Genomic DNA, 22967 nt, shown 5'->3' on the forward strand with positions numbered 1-22967 from the left:
GCTTTCCACCTTCTCCACTGCGATCCACCTTCCACCTCGGAGCAAGCATTACGAGCAATAATTTCAGATTAGTCCTGTGTACAAGGTAGTGCTGCGACAGACCCCCTTAAATAGTTCCCGCCATACTAATTCCACCTCTTCGCTTGGTAAGAGCTCGATGTTAGAGTGTATATGCGCAGAAGTAAACCTGCAGCTATTCAATAGCTTGGAGCAGCTAGCTAGCATCTCCATCAGGGTGCTCTGCTGTCCCCCCACTCGTTTTGGTTTATGCCATCTCATTTGGGTTTCGTCTTGTTTTTATTACTTGTGACAGTGTACCAACCTGGGCGATACTCGGTTTGGTCTACCAGTATTGTGTCGCTGAGTGTTTGTCTTAGTTGTCCGTGTGACTTGTCTGTCCACCGGAACCCTCCCGGTTATAGCCTTTAGGTTCGGGGACCGCGCCTACCCTGCAAGATCGGGAGACTGTGTATGTTTTGCTCTGGCGGTACAGACAGTAACTATCATAGTTTCCCTTGGAAACTCACATCTCAGCTCTATTACACTGAGGTTGTCCGTGTGTAGCTGTGTTTACTATAGTTATGTTCTAATTTAGTCAGAAAGTTGTTTTCATTTCAGGTTAAAGTATACTGCTAGCTGGCTGGCTAGTTAGCTAACGTTATGTGTAATATCTGTGTAGTAATATTATTGGTATTTCAGAGCCATTTGCATTGCTAGTTATAGCCTAATGTTAGCTAGCTAACATTGAACCTGGTTGGTTAGCTACCTGTAGATTCATGCAGGGTAGTAACGTTATGAGTTGGGATTATGGTTCATTGTTTAGTTCGCTAGCTACGTGTCTAAACAAAAGACTCCACTATGTAAGTAACTATTTCAAAATAATGTTTATGCTGTCATTGCGACAACTGTCAATAGACGTAGCTGGTAAATTCGCTCTGGCGAGCTACTCCGATTTCAGAGCACTCTCGTCTGTGTGTGAAAGAGCGCAGAATAACTGACAAATTTCCAAATGTTCAACACCAGTTGAATATGGCCGGTGTCAGTAAACGTTGGCAAAAAAGCGTAATTAAATTGTTGCTAGCAGCACAGTTGCAGTCACCAATGCTCTGGATAATATAAAAACTGCCTAACCAGCTCTGCTAGGGCGAGTAAAATTGTCAGAGTGAGCTGTTCTCTCATTTGTGTCTGGAAGTAGCTAGCAAGCTAGCAAACATTAGCCAGTTAGCTTGGGTGCTTGACTGCTGTTGTTAGATCACTCGGATCAACCCTACTTTTCCGAGAGCGAAACATTCTGAATTCTGAACATTCCACACACACCTCTCTCGCTGTTGCGGGTAAACTACGGGCTTCCCCCAGTGTGTTGTGCCCGGCTAGGGCAATGGACACTTTTCACAACCGCAGGCAATACAAAAGTTTATCAATTTTTGTTAACTCTGGTGAGAGAGTTTTTGGCCAGGGCCTATCTGCCGYACTCTCACATTGCATGGTGGACACAGTTACTACAGCATTTCAGCTGGCCCACCGGCCTTTGCTTTTGTTGTGGTGGCACATTCTACTGGAGGAGTAACTGCCTTACCTGGATGATTGGGTAGTCTGCCCCATCCAGGCAACAGGCCACAACAGACACGAGGACCCTCTTGAACCACATTCGAGTTATGGGCCTCACACTAAATGAGGTGAAGAGTCACCTGAACCCCTCACGGAAGGTGATCTACCTTATGACGTCCATTGACTCGACTCTAATGAGGGCACGTCTCCCTCAGGTAAAAGTAACAAAATCCTACCTCAAACGTTTCGGACGAGCCATGCCGGTGTTAGAGTGCCAACAGTTACTCGGCCGACTGACGGTGGCGTCACTGTTGGTTCCGCTGGGCATTCTCCATTAGGCCACTCCAACGATGGCTCAACTCCCACGGCACCCAAAACAATCACAGACCCAGTCAATTGTTGGTGATGAGTGCATGAGGACCCTATCAAAGTGGCTATTCTGCTCCTTCCTGTTAAAGGGGGTGAGCTTAATCAGAGTCCACTGCAGAGATTTTAGGGCTCCCGATATGCGTCATATCAAATTTGGTGGGGCATAATTTGTACCTGGTTTGAGAGCTATATGTGAAAACGGTTTTACGGTCACTGCTTGATGCAGGCCGAGCGGCATCCACGTTGAGAGTGTATTTAGAAGCTATCTTGGCCTGCCATGAGGCCAAGAGGAACCAATYGCTGGCTAGCCATTGCTCTCCAAATTATGAAGGGAGTTCGACGTCTGTCTCCAGAAATGGCCCGCTCGGTGCCAAACTGGAACGTTGACGTGGTGCTGTCAGCACTTGCTAAGCCGTCCTTAGAGTTGATGACTTTGAAGCACCTATTCATGAAGGTGGTATTGSTGTTGGCTACTACCACTAAGAGGGTGAGTAAACTTCATGCCTTTTCAGTGAGCACCCTCCATCTTAACCTCTCATTTTTGCCGAATGTCCTGTTTGACAGACGTGAACCGGCCCTTACATTTGTCCCGCGGCTGCGGGTGAGCTGGGTGTTTTTCCCCCCAAGTGTGCTCTGCCCGGGTCAGGGCCTTGGACACTTACATTACACACAGGCAATATGACAGTCTGATCGGCTATTCATTTGCTATGGTGAGAGAGTTCTGAGCCGGAGCCTATTGATACAAAGACTTTTGACATTGTACTGTGGACACTTACTACAGCATATCGGTGCTTTCTGCTGTAGTGGCATGCTACAGCCTTCTGCTGTAGTGGCATATTCTACTAGAGGAGTAGCTACATCGTGTGCACTTTGCCTCTGTCAGTTGGGCATCGTCTAGCACCTTTTTCTAGGTACTATCAAGTCATTGTTGCCCCTGCCAATGAGGTCAGAACAGCTATGCTGGGGGTTGTCTCCYCTTCCCTGAGTGGGAATGGAGGGACATAGCAACTATCACTGCCCTGAGCTCAGTCCTACGGGACTTTGCTCTTTGTCTGGCCCTTACCTAGATCATCGATTCATCTAGTATTGTGATGRCATATTGGAGTGATCCAATATAGTGCTAAATAGCGAAGGTTACGTATGTAACCACGGTTATGTGAGCTACTGGATCACTCCAATCCTCTTTGTCGGTGATCTATGGCGCCTCGAAAAGGACACAAGGTGGAAGTAGTGCGGCGGCAGCTATTTAAGGGGGTCAGCCACAGCACTCCCTGGTACACGGGACTAATATGAAATTATTACTAGGAATGTATCCATATTGGTGTGATCCAATAGCTCACATAACCGTGGTTACATACGTAACCTTCGGACTTCACACGCGTTTTGCACTATTGTTCAAATAATTTGTTTTATTTAGTATAGTATAAGCTTCTGTCTTAAGCCTCCTAAATAATGCTACAGATTCAGTTTTTGAAAAATATTAAACTAGTAAAGGCAAAAAAGGAAAGCATGATGCGTAATGGGTATTCAAACTGATTATAGGTTACTAAGGCCAACTACTTACTGCTGCGCCACGGAGTTTTGAGGAAAACAGATTTTTTTTTACATCTAATAATCACATGCTGCTATTTATTGCTGACCACTAGATGTCACTAATGTGCATTGTGAACAGATAATAAAGCTTGAGTAATTGACAGTTTTTCAGCACAATTTGATGAAAGCGGCGAAGAGGTACGCCTCAGTTTCCCATTACTACTTATTGGCCTTTAAAATATTATTATTTATGACAATACATTACATGTATCATAAGAGCTTTTTTTTTTGTCCCTGGTTATACCCTAACACAGTGGTGTTAGGAATCTCATGGTTTACAGGCCACATCAGGCCTGCAAGTCACATTACGCTGGCTTGTAAAGTGATGTGTAATTTCTATCGGAATCCAGACAGCGTTAAGATATCCAACAAGTCATAAATTATTATATTTATATAAATCGGCTGCACTGGGCCTTTAATAGTCACTTACTACAGTCATTTTGTTTATTTAATCTCTTGAGATGGGAAAACATGGATTTTATGAAGTTGAACATTAAATTAGGTGAAATTCAAAGTTTTTAAAATTATGTTACACTTCTCAAAAGACACTGAAATGGTGGAATAATTCTACATGTTTTGATCGACATGTTGTATTTAGGCATTGCCAATGTTTAAAAAAAAAAAAAATCTTCCAATCTTCAAATTGTTTAAGCTCATGGTGAGTGATACTGTACAATATAACTTGCCATTATTAATGTAATTTGTTATCCATAATCTTCATTTTAATCTTCATGTGTGTGATACTTCAGATATTTGACACGGTTTCAAACAATATGATGGAATTCATTTTAATTATAGTATTTTATAGTCATCACTATTTTATATTCCACTCCACTGTAACTATGGGTTGTTCACATAAAGTGAGTTAAGCCTTCTTTCTCCTCTAAAACAGTAAATACCTTACTAAATATGTATCTTTATACATTTCATGAACAGTATCAAGCATGTTAAAGATGACTACGGAACTACATAACACAAAATGACTTTATTTTATTTAATGGATGTTGTGAGTATAATGGAAATACTGAGCTTGTGTTTACCTCTGTAGGCTACTTGATGTCTATTGTTTCTCTTCATTTATTTCTGTTCTAACAAAACATGAGAAAGAGCTTATGTAGTCTTCCTTTTAACACACACAAACAAGATGTCCACACGGTGTATCCGTTTGTGCAGACAAACTCTGTGTTGTGTCACATAAGTATCCGCTGAATCACAATTGTTGCGTCAAATGTGTTGTACATCAGTGCACGGGGCCTAACTCCTTTTCTATATTAGATACAATCAATCAATCAATCAATCAACCAAATGTATTTCTAAAGACCTTTTTACATCAGCCGATGTCACAAAGTGCTATACAGAAACCCAGCCTAAAACTCCAAACAGCAAGCAACGCAGATGTAGAAGCGAGGTGGCTAGGAAAAACTCTCTAGAAAGTCAGAATCTAGGAAGAAACCGAGAGAGGAACTAGGCTCTGAGGGGTGGCCAGTCCTCTTCTGGCTGTGCCGGGTTGAGATTATAACAGTACATGGCCAAGATGTTCAAACGTTCATAGATGACCAGCAGGGTCAAAAAATAKTAATCACAGTGGTTGTAGAGGGTGCAACAGGTCAGCACCTCAGGAGTAAATGTCAGTTGGCTTTTCATAGCCGAGCATTCAGAGTTGAAAACAGCAGGTCCGGGATGAGGTAGCACATCCTGTGAACAGGTCAGGGTTCCATAGCCCCAGGCAGAACAGTTGAAACTGGAGCAGCAGCACGACCAGGTGGACTGGGGACAGCAAGGAGTCATCAGGCCAGGTAGTCCTGAGGCATGGTCCTAGTGCTCAGCTCCTCCGGGAGGGAGAGGGTGAGAGAGAGAATTAGAGGGAGCGTACTTAAATTCACACAGGACACCGGATAAGACACGAGAAATACTCCAGACATAATAGACTGACCCTAGCCCCCGAACATAAAAACTATTGCAGCATAAATACTGGAGGCTGAGACAGGAGGGGTCGGGAGATGCAATTCAACAGAAGAACAATACTCCCCTTCTGTCTCATTGAGAGGTGAGGGGGATGGATAATGTATAGGCTGTGTGCCATTTGTGGTTACCGTACTGTTTTGCCTAAAATAGTCCCGATGTTTTGCAATGTAAAGTAAACATGCCAATCATCAGTCTTTCCAGGATTTGCATTATGAATATGTATATAGGTAGGCAGACCAAGTCTTAGAATACTATTTCAGTCGTGTATATATATCTGGGTTCCCACTACACTTCAGTCTGGAGGATCAGACCCCATCATACTACACAGACCAAATCCAGTCATATCTACACACACTACCGCAGGTAAAATAAACATAACGTAAATGTATCTTAGCTATTGATAACACTGGACCAGTTTGTGAGGTTACTAAATACATATAACACAAAAGGACAACATTATAGTACATTTTCTAGCTACAGCTAGATTGGGAACTTGATTTCATAATTTTATATTGATAATGTTGAGAAGGAGAATTTTTGGAATTGGAATTAGGAACTTTGAAAGTGTTGCCGTGTTCTGATCTTGATTGAAAATACTAATGATCAAAGTGTCATGGATGCAAACTCATACATTTGACACATATCCTCATACAGGACACCAACCCATCATCTTTCCTCTGTCTCTCCCGACCCTGCTGTCACCATGGACATGACACCTCTGCTTCTCCTAATCTGTGCCGGTAAGGATTCTCTCAACCTACTCTAACACAGGAACGATACATTGTTGTTGCTGATTGTTCACAGTGAACAACAATCTAGTTAACCCCGTCAACAACAACATATTTCATAGCTACATGTATAACATCATAAACCAGGAAGTAAACCTCTTATAATGTATGCTTCTTTTGTTGGTCATGTGCACGCTAACGTTGAACTTAATCAAATTGTTTCTGTCTTCAGGTGGCTTCTGCATAGTCAGACTCAGCCGCCTCAGACAGTTCACCCTCAGTGAGACGAAGGTCAATTCGACAGAAGCACAGACGAACTGCCAGAAGAGCTCTTCTGATCCAGTCACTGTGTACAACCAGGAGGATTACGAGCAGCTGATACAGTTAATGACATCTGACAACATCGATCGTGCCTGGATAGGTCTGCATCGCACACAGCCCAGTCTGGTGTGGTCTAATGGAGACCCTGTTAATGACACTGCATGGTCACCTCCTAATTACACAAATCCAAACTGTGTAGCAATCAACCCTAATGTAACATGGGAGATATGTTTTCAAGAGGAAAACTTCATGTGTTATAAAAAATGTAGGTCATTGCTTATTATTATTATTATTATTAGTAGTAGTAGTAGTACTATTATGTATATGTGGTGTAGAGTGGGTGTCCATTCCGTGTGTGTGTGTGTGTGTGTGTGTGTGGTGTGTGTGTGTGTGTGTGTGTGTGTGTGTGTGTGTGTGTGTGTGTGTGTGTGTGTGTGTGTGGTGTGTGTGTGTGTGTGTGTGTGTGTGTGTGTGTGTGTGTGTGTGTGTGTGTGGTGTGTGTGTGTGTGTGTGTGTGTTTTAGGGGTCCGTGATCCAACCCTTAATACACTCTGGTGACGGAGATGAAGACCTGGTATGATGCTCAGAGTTACTGCAGAGAGAATTATACTGACCTGGTCAGCATCACGAACGAGGAGAGAAGGAGGAGGTGAAGAATAAAGGAGAAACAGTACTACTCCTTACTGGATCGCCTGCTGTATGATGACTGGGAATGGGGCGATGGAGGGAGATCAGCCTACAGAAACTGGCTCAAATTAAACTTAGTTCAGATATCTACTACTATCCAGAAGCCAGGAGAAGCTGTACCAGTGCTGATGCTAACCGGTATGCTGACTGTACCGCCGGGAAATGAAGACACGTACACTTTCTGCTCTAAGGGTAAGTTGTCATAGTCAATGTTAGATTAGAAGTGTAATAGTCACACGTACAGGGTTGCAGATGTCATTCAAATCTTAAGCTCCGAGCTCCAACAAAAATGCAGGTCAAAGTGAATAAAAACAAAATTAAATCGGAATAAAATATATATATATGAACATTTAACAATGTTAAATGTCCATTTGGGGGGGGCAGGGTAAATCTCAGCAGGTGGGGGGGGGGGGGTAGCTGACTAGTGGTGGCTATTCAGCATGATAATGTCCAGTGGGGTGGGGGCAGGGTAAGATGTCCATTGATGTGGGGAGAAGAAAATGTCCGTAGGGTACCAGTGAGGGGGATAGGAAGTCCAGGGGCAGGGTGAGAGAGCAGGTAAGCTGACTAGTGGTGGAGAGCAGGTAACAGGTAGCTGACTATGTGGGAGAGCAGTAGCAGGTAGCTGACTAGTGGTGGAAGCAGGTAACAGGTAGCTGACTAGTGGTGGAGAGGCAGGTAGCAGTAGCTGACTAGTGGTGGAGAGCAGGTAGCAGTAGCTGACTAGTGGTGGAGAGCAGGTAGCAGGTAGCTGACTAGTGGTGGAGAGCAGGTAGCAGGTAGCTGACTAGTGGTGGAGCAGCAGGTAGCAGGTAGCTGACTAGTGGTGGAGAGCAGAGTAGCAGGTAGCTGACTAGTGGTGAGAGACAGGTAGCAGGTAGCTGGACTATGGTGGAGAGCAGGTAGCAGGTAGCTGACTAGTGGTGGAGAGCAGGTAGCAGGTAGCTGACTAGTGGTGGAGAGCAGGTAGCAGGTAGCTGACTAGTGGTGGCTATTCAGTAGCCTGATGGTCTCGTGGTGGAAGCTCCTGGCCAGTCTTCCAGTTTTTGCCATGACGCTCCTGTACTGCCTGCGTCAGCGTGATGGAAGAGGGGAGAACAGGCCATGGCTTTTGTATGTGTCCTGGAGGGCAGGCAGTGTGCACCCAATGGTACGTTTGGCTGAGCGTACCACTCTCTGTAGCACCTTGCGATCCGCGGCGATGGAGTTGCCATACCAGGCTATAGTATGCTCTCGATGGTGCTCTTGTAGAACACTGTGAGGGTCCTCGGGGACAGGCCACATTTCTTCAGCATCCTGAGGTTGAAGAGTCGCTGTCGTGCATTCTTCAACAAGGTGTCCATGTGATTTTAGCATTTCAGCTCCTTGGAGATGTGCACGCAGAGGAATTTAAAGTTATTGACCGTCTATAAGGCGGCCCCATTGATGAGGTTGGGGGATGAGTTTGGGGGCGTACCCAGCCTGGTTCCTCCTGAGGGTCCACAATCAGCTCCTTTGCATTGTTGACATTGAGGTTGGTTACCTGGCACCATGCCATCAGAGTGTCAACCTCCTGCCTGTAGGCCGTCTCATTGGTAATCAGGTCTACTACTTTCATATCATCAGCGAACTTGATGGTAGAGTTGGAACTGTGTGATGCCATGCAGTCGTGGGTATACAGGGAGTACAGGAGGGGACTGAGGACGTACCCTTGTGGGGCCCCCGCGTTGAGAATCAGTGTTGAGGAGGTATGCCTACCTTCACCACTTGGGGACAGCCCGTCAGGAAGTCCAGGACCCAGTGGCATAGGGAGGAGTTCAGACCCCAGGCCATGAGCTTTGTGGTGTGCTTAGAGGGCACTATGGCATTGAAGGCCGAGCTGTAATAGATGAACAGCATCCTCACATATGCATTCCTTTTGTCGAGATTGGTAAGGGCAGTGCAATGGTGATTGCGTCATTTGCTTTCTTTTTGTAATCCGTGATCGTCAGGAGCCGCTGAGACATAGGCCTCGTGTCCGACCCGCTGAATTGCTCCTCCAATTTTTCCCTATACTTGTGTTTCGCCATCTTGATTCATCTGCGTAGTTCTACTGTTTATCCACTCTATTCTCCCTGGTCACCTTGACGTTTTTATAAGCAACATCTCTCTCATTCAGTTGCCTGACAAGGCTGCCATCAATCCACGTTTATTGATTCAAGTCCATTTTGAACGACTATGGGAATCACATCATCTATGCATTGTTTGATGAATCCGGTGACAGAGTTGGTGTATTCATCAATGTTATCCTCAGAGGTGACCCGGAACATACAGTACCAGTCAAGAGTTTGGACACACCTACTCATTGTGTTTTTCTTTATTTCTACTATTTTCTACATTGTAGAATAATAGTGAAGACATCAAAACTATGAAATGACACATATGGAATCATGTAGTAACCACAAAAGTGTTAAACAAATCAAAATATATTTTATATTTGAGATTCTTCTAAGTAGCCATCCTTTGCCTTGAAGACAGCTTTGCACACTCTTGGCATTCTATCAACCAGCTTCATGAGGTCTTTTCGACAGTCCAACATTACTTTAAGTCATGAAGGTCAGTAAATAAGGAACATTTCAAGAACTTTGAAAGTTTCTTCAAGTGCTGTCGCAAAAACCATCAAGCGCTATGATGAAACTGGCTCTCATGAGGACCGCCACAGGAAAGGAAGACCCAGAGTTACCTCTGCTAAAGAGGATAAGTTCATTAGAGTTACCAGCTTCAGAAATTGCAGCCCAATTAAATGCTTCACAGATTTCAAGTAACAGACATCTCTCAACATCAACTCTTCAGAGGAGACTGCATGAATCAGGCCTTCATGGTCCAATTAGAAAAAGAGACTTGCTTGGGCCAAGAAACACGAGCAATGGACATTAGACCGGTGGAAACCTGTACTTTGGTCTGATGAGCCCAAATTTGAAATGCAGAGTTGGTGAACAGATGATTTACGCATGTGTGGTTCCCACCCTGAAGCATGGAGGAGGAGGTGTGATGATGTGGGGGTGCTTTGCTGGTGACACTGTCAGTGATTTATTTAGAATTCAAGGAAAACTTAACCAGCATGGCTACAACAGCATTCTGCAGCGATACGCCATCCCAACTGGTTTGCGCTTAGTGGGACTATCATTTGTTTTTCAACAGGACAATGACCCAAAACACACCTCCAGGGCATGTAAGGGCTATTTGATCAAGAAAGAGAGTGATGGAATGCTGCATCAGATGACCTGGCCTCCACAATCAGCATACGTGGGAACTCCTTCAAGACTGTTGGAAAAGCATTCCAGGTGAAGCTGGTAGAGAAAATGCCAAGAGTGTGCAAAGCTGTCATCCAGGAAAAGGGGGGCTACTTTGAAGAATCTAAAATCTAAAATATATTTTGATTTGTGTAACACATTTTTGGTTACGACATGATTCCATATGTGTTATATCATTGTTTTGATGTCTTCTACAATATAGAAAATAGTACAAATAAAGAAAAACCCTTGAATGAGTAAGTGTGTCCAAACTTTGTATGCCAGTCCACGTGATGCAAACAGTCTTTGAGCATGGATTCTGATCGGTCGGACCAACGCTGTACAGACCTGACCACCGGAACTTCCCTCTTGAGTCTTTGTTTGTAGGCATGGAGAAGCAAAATGGAGTCGTGGTCAGATTTGAAGTTGAGAGAGGGCCTTATACTGCTTTGAGGATAACACAGTGCCACCGACGCGGCCCGCTCCCGAGGACTGTTGGCTCTCGTTCTCTGTAGCCGACATGAGTAAGACATTTAAGAGTGATAACCGTCTCAAGGATGGCGGCCCAAACAACAACCATAGCCGCTTCCTCAGAGCATGCGCAGACCAGCTGTCTGGAGTGATTAAGGACATATTCAATCTCTCCCTAGTCCAGTCTGCTGTCCCCACTTGCTTCAAAATGTCAACCATTCTTCCTGTACCCAAGAATGCAAAGGTAACTGAACTAAATGACTATCGCCCCATAGCACTAACTTCTGTCCTCATAAGGTGCTTTGAGAGGCAAGTTAGGGGTCATTTCACCTCCACCTTACCTGATACCCAAGACCCGTTTCAATTTGCATACCGCCCCAATAGATCCAAAGCTGATGCAATCGCCATCGCACTGCACACTGCCCTATCTCATCTAAACAAGAGGAATAGCTACAGTGCCTTCAGAAAGTATTCAGACCCCTTAACTTTTTCCACATTTTGTTAGTTTACAGGCTTATTCTAAAATGGATTAAATCGTTATTTTTTCCCCTCATCAATCTAGAAACAATACCAAATAATGACAAAGCAAAAACACGTTTTCAGAAATGTTTGCTAATTAATTATWAAAAAAWATATATATATCAGATTTACAAAAGTATTCAGACCCTTTATTCCGTACTTTGTTGAAGCACCTTGGACAGCGATTACAGCCTCAAGTCTTCTTGGGTATGACGCTCCACCTGTATTTGAGGAGTTTTTGGGAACACCTGTATTTGGGAAGTTTCTCCCATTCTTCTCTGCAGATCCTCTCAAGCTCTGTCAGGTTGGATGGGGAGCGTTGCTGCACAGCTATTTTTCGAAGCCACTCCACTCCTGCGTTGTCTTGGCTGTGTGCTTAGGGTCGTTGTCCTGTTGGAAGGTAACCCCCCTTCCCCAGTCTGAGGTCCTGAGTGCTCTGGAGCAGGTTTTCATCAATGATCTCTCAGTGCTTTGCTCCGTTCATCTTTGCCTCGATCTTGATTAGTCTCCCACTCCTTGCCACTGAAAAAAATCCCTACTGCATGATGCTGTCACCACCATGCTTCACCGTAGGGATGGTGCCAGGTTTCTTCCAGACGTGATGCTTGGCAATCAGGCCAAATAGTTAAATCTTGGTTTCATCAGACCAGGGAATCTTGTTTCTCTTTAGGTGCCTTTTGGGCAACTCCAAGTGGGATGTCATGTGCCTTTTTACTGAGGAGTGGCTTCCGTCTGGTCACTCTACGCCTGATTGGTGGAGTTCTGCAGCGATGGTTGTCCTTCTGGAAGGTTCTCCCATCTCCACAGAGGAACTCTAGAGCTCTGTCAGAGTGACCATTGCGTGCTTGGTAACCTCCCTGACCAAGGCCCTTCTCCCCTGATTGCTCAGTTTGTCCTGCCAGCCAGCTCTAGGAAGAGTCTTGGTGGTTTCAAATTTCTTCCATTTAAGAATTATGGAGGCCACTGCATTATGGAGGCCACTGCATCGCAGTGCTAGCTGCGCCACCAGAGTCTCTGGGTTCGCGCCCAGGCTCTGTCGCAGCCGGCCGCGACCGGGAGGTCCGTGGGGCGACGCACAATTGGCTTAGCGTCGTCCGGTTTAGGGAGGGTTTGGCCGGTAGGGATATCCTTGTCTCATCGCGCTCCAGCGACTCCTGTGGCGGGCCGGGCGCAGTGTGCGCTAACCGAGGGGTGCGGGTGCACGGTGTTTCCTCCGACACATTGGTGCGGCTGGCTTCCGGGTTGGAGGCGCGCTGTGTTAAAGAAGCAGTGCGGCTTGGTTGGGTTGTGCTTCGGAGGACGCATGGCTTTCGACCTTCGTCTCTCCCGAGCCCGTACGGGAGTTGTAGCGATGAGACAAGATAGTAATTACTAGCGATTGGATACCATGAAAATTGGGGAGAAAAGGGGATAAAATTTAAAATTTAAATAAAAAAATAAAAAATATATCGTATTTCTGTTTTTTATTTTTAATCAATTAGCAAAAATAGTTATTTTTATCCATTTTAGAATAAGGCTGAAATGTATCAACATTTTGAAAAAGTCAAGGAGCGAGGTCAGTACAGGTACAGAAGGCGAGGTCAGTACAGGTGCATCAAAGCTGGTACCGAGAGACTGAAAAACAGCTTCTATCTTAAGGCTATCATACTGTTAAAAAGCTATCACTAGCCGGCTTCCATCCGGATACGCAACCCTGCACCTTAGAGGCTGCTGCCCTATATACAAGTCATAGACTTTGAATCACTTTCCACTTTAATAACGGAACACTAGTCATTTTAATCATGTTTAAATATTTTTTACATACTGCTTTACTCATCTTATATGTACAGTATATACTGTAAACTACTGTTTAAGTCAATGCCAATCAGACATTGCTCGTCCGAATATTTATATATTTCTTAATTCCATTCTTTTAGTTTGAGATTTGTGTGTATTGTTGTGAATTGTTAGATACTACTGCACTGTTGGATCTATGAACACAAGCATTTCGCCAAACACCAGCAAAACTTCTGCTAAATATGTGTATGTGACCAATACAATTTGATTAAATTTGATTAGCAGTGGTTAAACCTTGAATGTGTTGGCAATAATTCGGGAGCACGGTCCTCAAATTATTTTTGTTAACGCAATTTGTTCAGAGTCCAATGAAGATCTTTGAAAGTATTTTTGGTGTCACCTTGAGGGGGGATTTACTCAGCCATGACGATAATCCCTGAAAACTATCATTATTTTCGGGAATTGTTAGACAGAGAATTATAAATTGGCCATCTTAATTATTATTATTAACAGCTCTTCTGATTTTTCAACAAATCAACTTTGTGCGTCCGTTTCTTTCAGAATCATTCCACCTAATCAATGAAACAAAGACCTGGGAGCAAGCTCTGGACTACTGCAATAAGAATTACCACGGACTGCTTAGGTTGGAGTCTGAGGCTGACCACAAGATTGTTGAGCAGAAACTGAGTTGTAGTGTGAAACCTGTACCTGGTCCTGTGTGGGTMGGTCTAAGGCAGAGCCGTCTCTTTGGGTTTTGGCTCTGGACCAATGGGATGCCAGTGCGGTGGAGTAACTGGGAGGGGTACAGACAGCCTCAACAGCCTCTGTCCAACCACTGTGGTGCCGTGGCGACGAAGAAGGGAGATTTTAAGTGGAGTGATCAGGACTGTATGTCCACTCGRTACTTTATCTGTGAGGGGTAGTAGCAACCTCCTTGAGTGTGCACTGCGCATTCAATTTAATATGTTGTTTTCATTAGAGGTATGGGTATACGTGAAGAGTTTATTTATTTTTTTTCATCAAGAATTATTGCTTATGGTTACCTTCATAAAATATTAGTTCTCAGATTTTTTTATTCATAGATTTTTTATGTGTTTGAAAATGTGTTATTTTGCAAAACGCTATGTATCCATTGTTTAGCAGGAATGGAATGTTTGTATCTTTATTTGACTGTGATATGTGGTTGTCTCACCTAGCTACAGTATCTTAAGATGAATGGACTTCGCTCTGTATAAGAGCATCTTCATAATGTCTAAAATGTCAAATGTAAATGTTTTACATACAAATCTCATATTACGGTTGTCCTGACGTTACCCTGTTGGGGGAGGTTTATGACCCCCCCATAAATACCTTTCCTACTTTTTCTCTCCACTCTACAGACTGGACTCTTGGAAAGCCCTTTTGTTAACATAGGGAGAGCATTGTAACATCAAAAGATTGGGGAAAAGAACAATCTTTAGGTAATCCAACCAGTTGAAAGTATCTGTTGGAACTTAAAGAATATGATGTCAGATCAAATGTCGTCTGAGACATTATTACTGATGATAGGACGGCATAAACTGTATCTCGGAAAGTCTACACATTCTAGTTATCAGATTCACATGGAATTGTTGTGCAATTTAAATGTTTAAATATGAAACTATTTGTGAAAAGTTTAAATGTAATTTTAGCTTCTAAATGAGTGAATTGTTTTCATAAGTGAACTATGCTGACTCAGTGGCCCTGCCCAAGTGAACAGGCATTAGTTGTGAAATATGAAACACGCCCTTCTCTCTCCCACTACAAAAGCCCATTGACGAAAGTCATCRTCTTGTGTTCCCGATGACGTGAGGACTGCTGTCCATATGTTTAAAAGGGCTAATGTCAACTACAAAACTAAGCCAACCTCAGCGTGAGRTCTGGTTGCGAATGGTTGAACGACTGCAACCTAACGAAATTAACATTGTGTTTCCGATGATGTGAGGACTGACGTCCATACGTTTAGAAGAGCAAATTTCAACGTGGAGGTGAAGATCGCTACGCTGGAAGGATGAGTGTGACTATACCCGCCAGAATACAGCATGAGATTATAGTATGGCAACTTGGTATGAACTTTGAACTCATATTCACTAAAGAAGTGATACATCCTAGAAGTCAAGTTAACAGCAACAGCTGCTAGGAAACGACGGACAATCTCTTCAGAAAGAAAGGGTACTACAATGTATCCGTTCTACCACACAACAACGGTACTACAACATATGCGTTCTACCCCAAGACATATTCTTCAAAGGAGAAGGGAGATCTCTGCTGGGCAACCCAGCCTTCCATCTTCGACCAATCTATCGAAGCGCAGCTCAGAGTAAATATTTCTTGCATTTTCCTTTTCCAAATGGGCGGTTATTTAGAATGCATAAGATTCTGTATTTACGATAGCATAGCTTCATAAGGTCCGATAGAGACCCAATCCTTTTGTTCCTCAGTCTTCCTGTGCTTTCATTCAAACCCAACCCCTTTTCTTTGTGTAACCAGCCGTCATATCGGTTCCGTCRGCTAGGGACGTTTTCTTGTATGACATAAWTAGTAATCAATGTATGATCCATCCTGTGTATATGTAATTCTGTGTGATTATTTAGGTATTTAGTAAATAAARAATTAAASCAAATGTTGTATTGCTGATTCAACTTGTTAGCCAGGGTTTGTGAAGATAACCAAGAATTTTACYACGTTCAGATGAGACTGAATAAGGTGACGATTGATAACTGACTGCTTTTGATATAAAAGATGACCAGATCTTTAAGAGTTTATTCGGAAGACAACAGCTCTATAAACATTCTTACGTGGTGCCCTGACTRCCTAGTTAATTACATTTACATGGTTAGTTTAATCAGGTAATATTAATTACAGAGAATTGATTTGATAAAATASCATGTCATATATCAGTTAATCCACAGCGAAGACACGACACAATTAAATTATACATTTTTTAAATTTAAATATTGATGTCACAAATGTATCATTTGTACAGTTCTTTATTAAAAATGTAGTTATTTGTTACATTTGACTGTGTAAAACAGTACTACTTATTTATCTTTGATATATAGCATTTTGCAAAAAAACATGCTTATTAGTCTCTCGGAAATTAAACCATCAAGTGATAGATTTTAAACAAATACATTTCTGTCATTGAACAACAAATACACCAATCTCTTTCATCATTTATTTAAACAAGAAAAGCTAATCCACTAACATTTCTGAAAATGGATATGTAGCGTTTAGGAATGAAACTCTTCAAGTATAAGTAAGTGTAAGTAAGACAGAAGCATTAGTATAAGTTTAGCCAACTCACCGTCACAAATGATCATTAAATAGAAACAAATTAGACACATGAAAAAGTCAKATTTTTCAGGTCCACCACACAATTTTGTGTACAGTGCAATTCAATCCCAGATGAAGCAATGCAACAACATGAGGTGGAATATGTGTTGTAATGGAGAATTGGGGTAGAGAGTCAAAGGTGGTGTAAAGGTTTTCTGTCCATAACTCACGGTTACTTCAAATGTAATATCTAATATATCAACACAATCTCACAATCAATTTGTGCAAATATATATATTTGCGTTTTGTGTTTTTGTGTGGCTTAATTTGTGTGAAAAGATTTGATTCGTAAGAAAAGATGAACATTTTTTTGCGACTTCATTTACAGGAAAATACATTTTTGTGGGGCAAATTGAGGAACAATCTTTTGAAAGTTATTAGAGCAATGCATGATGGGCAATGGTGTTCTATACTGACTTTTTTTGTGCCCCAAATATATTTATATATATTAAAAAGTGTTAACAACCCAATATGGTTAATCAACCAGGTTCTCACCAAAACAATTGAAATATAATAGTAGCCTTTGTAGTTTTTTTAAATTAATGCCAATACCGTTTTGAATGCCTGTTTTCACTTAATACTTTTGGATACTGTTGCACTTTTTTTAGTGTAGGCAACAGTAGGTCTACACGATCTCTTCATAAGGCATTTCATAGTTCGTGGAGCCTACATTACACAATTTTCTTCATAATGCATTTAATATAAGGCTAGGTCGAATTTTATGAGGGTTGCCAGACTGGAGAATCGATGAAGGTATGTGATGGGGGAATGGGGATACATTTTATAATGGGAAATTATAATACACGCCATAATACACACACACGCAAACAAACACTTCCACACATATACACACACTCACTTTGTTTGTACTCATATACAGTATAGCCAACTCTTGACTTTTGTATGAATAATCTTTTATAAAATATTTATATTTAGTTGTCATGTTAAATGGTTAAATGTTTGTAGTTTGCATGTTTCAGTAATGATTAGCATGGTTAAATAGTTGTAAATCTCTGCTTGATTTAGCTTCGGGTATATTTGGCATATTTATACATATTCTGTATTTCCACTGAAGTAAGCAATTATTAATCAACACACTACTGTAAATAAATGGACACTACCTGTAATAAAATAAATTGCTCTCTGTCAATAAACGGTGAGAAATGCTCAGTCTGAAGCCATGGGTTATTTATTTACAACCTCTGGGGTATAACATGTTGGGCAAAGTGGTACAGGAGAGTCTGACATATTACACCTTAACTTGAGTTCAGTCTTCGCCAATGAGAACCAAGAGGGGCCTAGCTTCATCCTTCATGACTGGGAAAGGCCTCAATTCTAGGCCGTAGAAAATCCTAAATCAATCTCATTAGACAAGAACATGATGGCTCAACACTAATTCATATTACTGATTTGCATCCTAAAAAAAGAATAGTTGTGTTTTGCTGAATAACACACTTACATTATTTGTCTACCCATATGATGTGGATCATTGTCAGGTTATTAGATATATAAGCTTTAGTAACAAAAGAACACCATGGCTGTAATAACACTTTAAACACATAGCTTGTAAATGTGTATAATGTTGTTGTTTTGGGTCCACACAGGTAAGTTAACTTTCGGGAATAATGGTGCTGGAGGGGATGGCTGCCGTTTTAAAACTTCTTTGGAACTGGGGGGCAATATTGAGTAGCTTGGATAATAAGATGCCCAGAGTAAACTGCTTGCTACTCAGGCCCAAAAGCTAGAATATGCATATAATTAGTAGATTTGGATAGAAAACACTCTGAAGTTTCTAAAACTGTTTGAATGATGTCTGTGAGTATAACAGAACTCATATGGCAGGCAAAAACCTGAGAAAAAATCCAACCAGGAAGTGGGAAATCTGAGGTTTGTAGTTTTTTCAAGTCATTGCCTATCGAATATACAGTGTCTATGGGGTCATATTGCACTTCCTAAAGCTTCCACTAGATGTCAACAGTCTTTAGAACCTTGTTTCAGGCTTCTACTGTGAGGGGGAGCGAATGAGAGCTGTTTGAGTCAGGTGTCTGGCAGAATGCCATGAGCTAAATCATGCGTGTGGCTGTGAGTGGTAGCTGTGTTCCTTTTCATTTCTAAAGACAAAGAAATTGTCCGGTTGAAACATTATTGAAGATTTATGATAAAAACATCCTAAAGATTGATTCTATACATCGTTTGACATGTTTCTACGAACTGTAATATAACTTTTTGGACTTTTCGTCTGAACTAAGCGATCGCGCATTGAGCATTTGGATTACTGGGCAAACAAAAAGGAGGTATTTGGACATAAATTATGGACTTTATTGAACAAAACAAACATTTATTGTGGAACTGGGATTACTGTGAGTGCATTCCGATCAAGATCATCAAAGGTAAGTGAATATTTCTAACGCTATTTCTGAGTTTTGTGACACCTCTCCTTCTTTGGAAAATGGCTGTATGGTTTTCTGTGACTAGGTGCTGACCTAACATAATCGTTTGGTGTGCTTTCGCCATAAAGCCTATTTGAAATCGGACACTGTGGCTGGATTTACAAGAAGTTTATCTTTAAAATGGTGTATAATCCTTGTATGTTTGAGGAATTTTAATTATGGGATTTCTGTTGTTTTGAATTTGGCGCCCTGCAATTTCACTGGCTGTTTGCGAGGTTGGACGCTAGCGTCCKACATATCCCAGAGAATTAAAGGCTCCTAAGCAATTGAGCTATTTTGTGTGTTTTTTTGCATTGTTTCTAACTTATTTTGTACATAATGTTGATGTATCTCTTATGACCAAAATGAGCTACTGGATATCAGAACAGCGATTACTCACCTCGAACTGGACAAATATTTTTCTTTAATGAGTCTGACACAAAGGATATAATGTTGCTCCTGGACAAGGACCAAATCCCCGTCATTCGCATGAATAAAAGGAGATCCCAGGTGCGCCGATCAGGGTGRCTTGTGAGGATTTGTTGGCGAGTGGGTAACCCGGCTCAACCATCCGTTCTATTGGCCAACGTGCAATCACTGGAGAATAAACTGGATGAGCTCTGTTCGAGACTATCCTACCAATGGGACATAAAAAACTGTAATATCTTATGTTTTACCGAGTCGTGGCTGAACGACAACACGGATAATATACAGTTGGCTGGGTTTTCCGCGCATCAGCAGGACAGAACAGCTACGTCCGGTAAGACGAGGGGTGGGGGTGTGTGTCTTTTTGTCAATAACAGCTGGTGCGTGATGTCAAATATTAAGGTAGTCTTGAGGTATTGCTCGCCTTAACCAAGCACTGGTTAAATAGTGGACAGAACACATCGGATTATTTTGAACCAGCCAGTTGGGTTGTGTGAAAAATCCCATCAAATTGGGTTGCTGGGATTACCCAAACATGGYTTAATTTAACTATCATTTGGGTATTTTTTACTCTCATGCTGGGTTGACCTAGCAGTTGGGTCTTTTGAATATAATTCTTATGTTATTTTCAGGCGAGTGGCTTATTAGGGGCATATCTCAGCTAGATCTTATTGGCCACCCATGAGAGTAAACATCATTCCTGTTCATCATGTTAAGTTTACATACTGCAAATGCAAAATGAGTTATACACATTCTCTAGTATTGAGAGTTTTTATTACATATTATAATAAGACATACCACCTTACTGTGCTGTATCCCGACAATGGGATTTACATAGGCTRTTAGGACGCATACACTTATGTAAGAGAGTCACTGAAGCAACAAAAATATCCATGTTCATCCTTAACATGTGCCAACTATGCAACAGAACAGATGAACATGAATGACATTTGCCTTCATGGGTGGCTAAAATAACTATCTGAATGCCACGCCCCATACTAATCTAGGCCTCCAGTCATAACTCAATAATCCAGTACAAATAACCCAGCATCAATAACCCAGCAGTTTTTAAAGAAAACAACCCAACTAAGTGACCCTACACCTGCAACTCAGCAGGTGGGCCAACCAAACAACCCAGCATTGTTTTGTGTAGCCACAGAAACTCTCTCCTGTTCAGTGTCTACATCCATCTATCATCTATGACCATCAGTCACAGTACTGAACAGATACCATTACCACAGCACAAATAGTCCTAAATTGATATTACCACTCTACACTGCAGCAGTAGTCCATCTCCGCACCACCCACTCCCACTCAGCTCCAAACTGTACCACCATGCAGTGCTGACTAGCTACAACTGGATGTACTGATCCACACATCTTAATAGTGGGTGCAAAATGTATACCAGGAGAAGTGATGGTTCTTTTTAAACCACAGAATCAAAGAAACCCAAATGTTGGTGTCGCTGGCGATATGGCACTCTATGTCAATCCGAGCTATGTCGAACGTCAGTGTCGTTAGCTTTTATATTACACCCATATAACAATCTAGGTTTCATTTTGTTATTTTACAGGAGAACCCACAATTAATATGAATTGATTATATTTAGACTACTTTCAAATGATTTGATACCTGAAGAAGAATTGTGTAAAGCCAATACTGGAAGGGCAGTAAATACACTRTAACCCTTGTGTAGTCTTATCATTTTGTGTACTCCCCTTGTCCTAAGGGTCAAAATGAGCCGCCGTCACTAAACCCCTGCAATAAAGCAGCTTAATTGAATTTTAAACCCCAAAATCTATTTTGAATGAAGCAACAACCTGTCATTCATGACAAACTTTGTGAATATCTGGGTTTTCCCTCTTCACATCGCAGAAAGACGGCATTTAATCAGTGGACACTCGTTATTATTACAACCCACCTGTCATACTTGTTTTCTTTACTAAAGTAGAGGTTTATTATTATTGTTATTATTATTGCTAAAGGTACTGCATAGGTGTAAACATGCATTTTTTAGCAAGAGATAGCACTTGTATAGCTTAAGAAAGTAGCAGAAATGTGAAGAAAGTTGTTTTGAATGCATTTTATTGAAGGGAAACAATAACAGTCTTGAACTCTTTTGGCATCATGGTGATATATTCTTATATACTGTACAATGAGGAATTCAACTACAAAATACTAGTCTTCTCCCATTCTTTTAACCATTGCCCCCACCCACAAGATGTATAAACAACAATAGATAATAAACAAATACGTTTTTGACAATACATCAATCAACTCTAATTAGCACATGTAGGACAGTATGCAAGTATGTGTGCATGGACTTTGCAGATGTATTTCTCACATGTGCAGCACATTTTTCCCTTTTTTTAACCATTTATCAATTTTCGAGCAAACGGAATGAGCAGCAGCTACGTTTGGCTACATARYYATCGTTAGTGGAATTTCCGTGAAAGAGTAACGGTTAATGTGATTGGATGTTAATTATTTGACTAGGCTACCTGTATTTGACATTGTGCTGTTATTTCGCTGAACACTAGATGGTTTAATTTTATTTTTGGCAGTGAAACGAGGCTACTCAGGCGAGAGAAAAACGCCACCCAAATGTATAGCCCCGTTGGAAAATATAAATGGATTGTTTGAAAATGTGAAGAATTATATATATTTTTTAATGTGAATCYCATTTTTATTTTTTGTTCCCCCGACGGCATTGCCCCAGTTTGGGAATGCCAGTATTAAGGCAAGTCGTCCAGCAGGAAAGCATCCCCAAACCATCACACTACCACCACCATGCTTGACCGTTGGCATGAGGRTCTTACTGTGGAATGCAGTGTTTGGTTGTTGGCAGACATAATGGGAKKCATCTCATCCAAAAAGTTGAGAGAGAGAATATCCTGGAGCTGGAGTGGGAGAGACAGTTTGGCTGTGGGTCTAAAGGAGCTTCTGCTGTCTACATGCAGTAGAATAAATTGAACCCTTGTGTTGTCTTAAGGGTCAAAAAATTTATCCGCCACTATGTAAACAGCAGAGAAAACCCCCCTAAATGATATTTTCTCAATTTTAAATTCTGATGACTTTTCCTAGAGTGACCCCAACATTAGAAAAAGTGAAACATTACCTTTGTTCATATTCCATTAAAACTGTACACCACCCAGTGTACAAAAGATTGTTTTAGGGTCATTTTTGACCCGGCAGTTCTAAAATAATTTACAAACCACAGACACGACACAGACACAGACCACAACACAGACCACAGACACACACACGACACAGACACAGACACAGAACACAGACAGACACGACACACACACACAGACACAACCAACACACACACACACACACACACACACACACACAGCATGAGGATAATTGAGATATGTGTGTCTATGATTGAATCAGCAGTCACTCTCTGAAAGAGGAAGATCACCATGTTGATGCACAGTTAGACAAACAAGCCTGCGCAACCCCCCCGCACTCTGGACGCAAAAGGAGGGAGAGCCTTCCATCAGAAGTTTTGCCATCACCCCCAC

The 22967-nt window shown here is 41.8% G+C and overlaps 1 long non-coding RNA gene across 1 annotated transcript; it reads left to right on the forward strand.

Annotated features, from left to right (window-relative positions):
- Window positions 1-6441: 6441 nt before the first annotated feature.
- On the forward strand, window positions 6442-14220 carry LOC112081342 (uncharacterized). The gene is made up of 3 exons (XR_002896472.2): window positions 6442-6789; window positions 7048-7403; window positions 13790-14220. It is a non-coding gene; the product is annotated as an uncharacterized lncRNA (long non-coding RNA).
- The last annotated feature ends 8747 nt before the right edge of the window (window positions 14221-22967 follow it).

The sequence above is a fragment of the Salvelinus sp. IW2-2015 genome, linkage group LG3 (assembly GCF_002910315.2).
Source record: "Salvelinus sp. IW2-2015 linkage group LG3, ASM291031v2, whole genome shotgun sequence".
Classification (NCBI taxonomy): Eukaryota; Metazoa; Chordata; class Actinopteri; order Salmoniformes; family Salmonidae; genus Salvelinus; species Salvelinus sp. IW2-2015.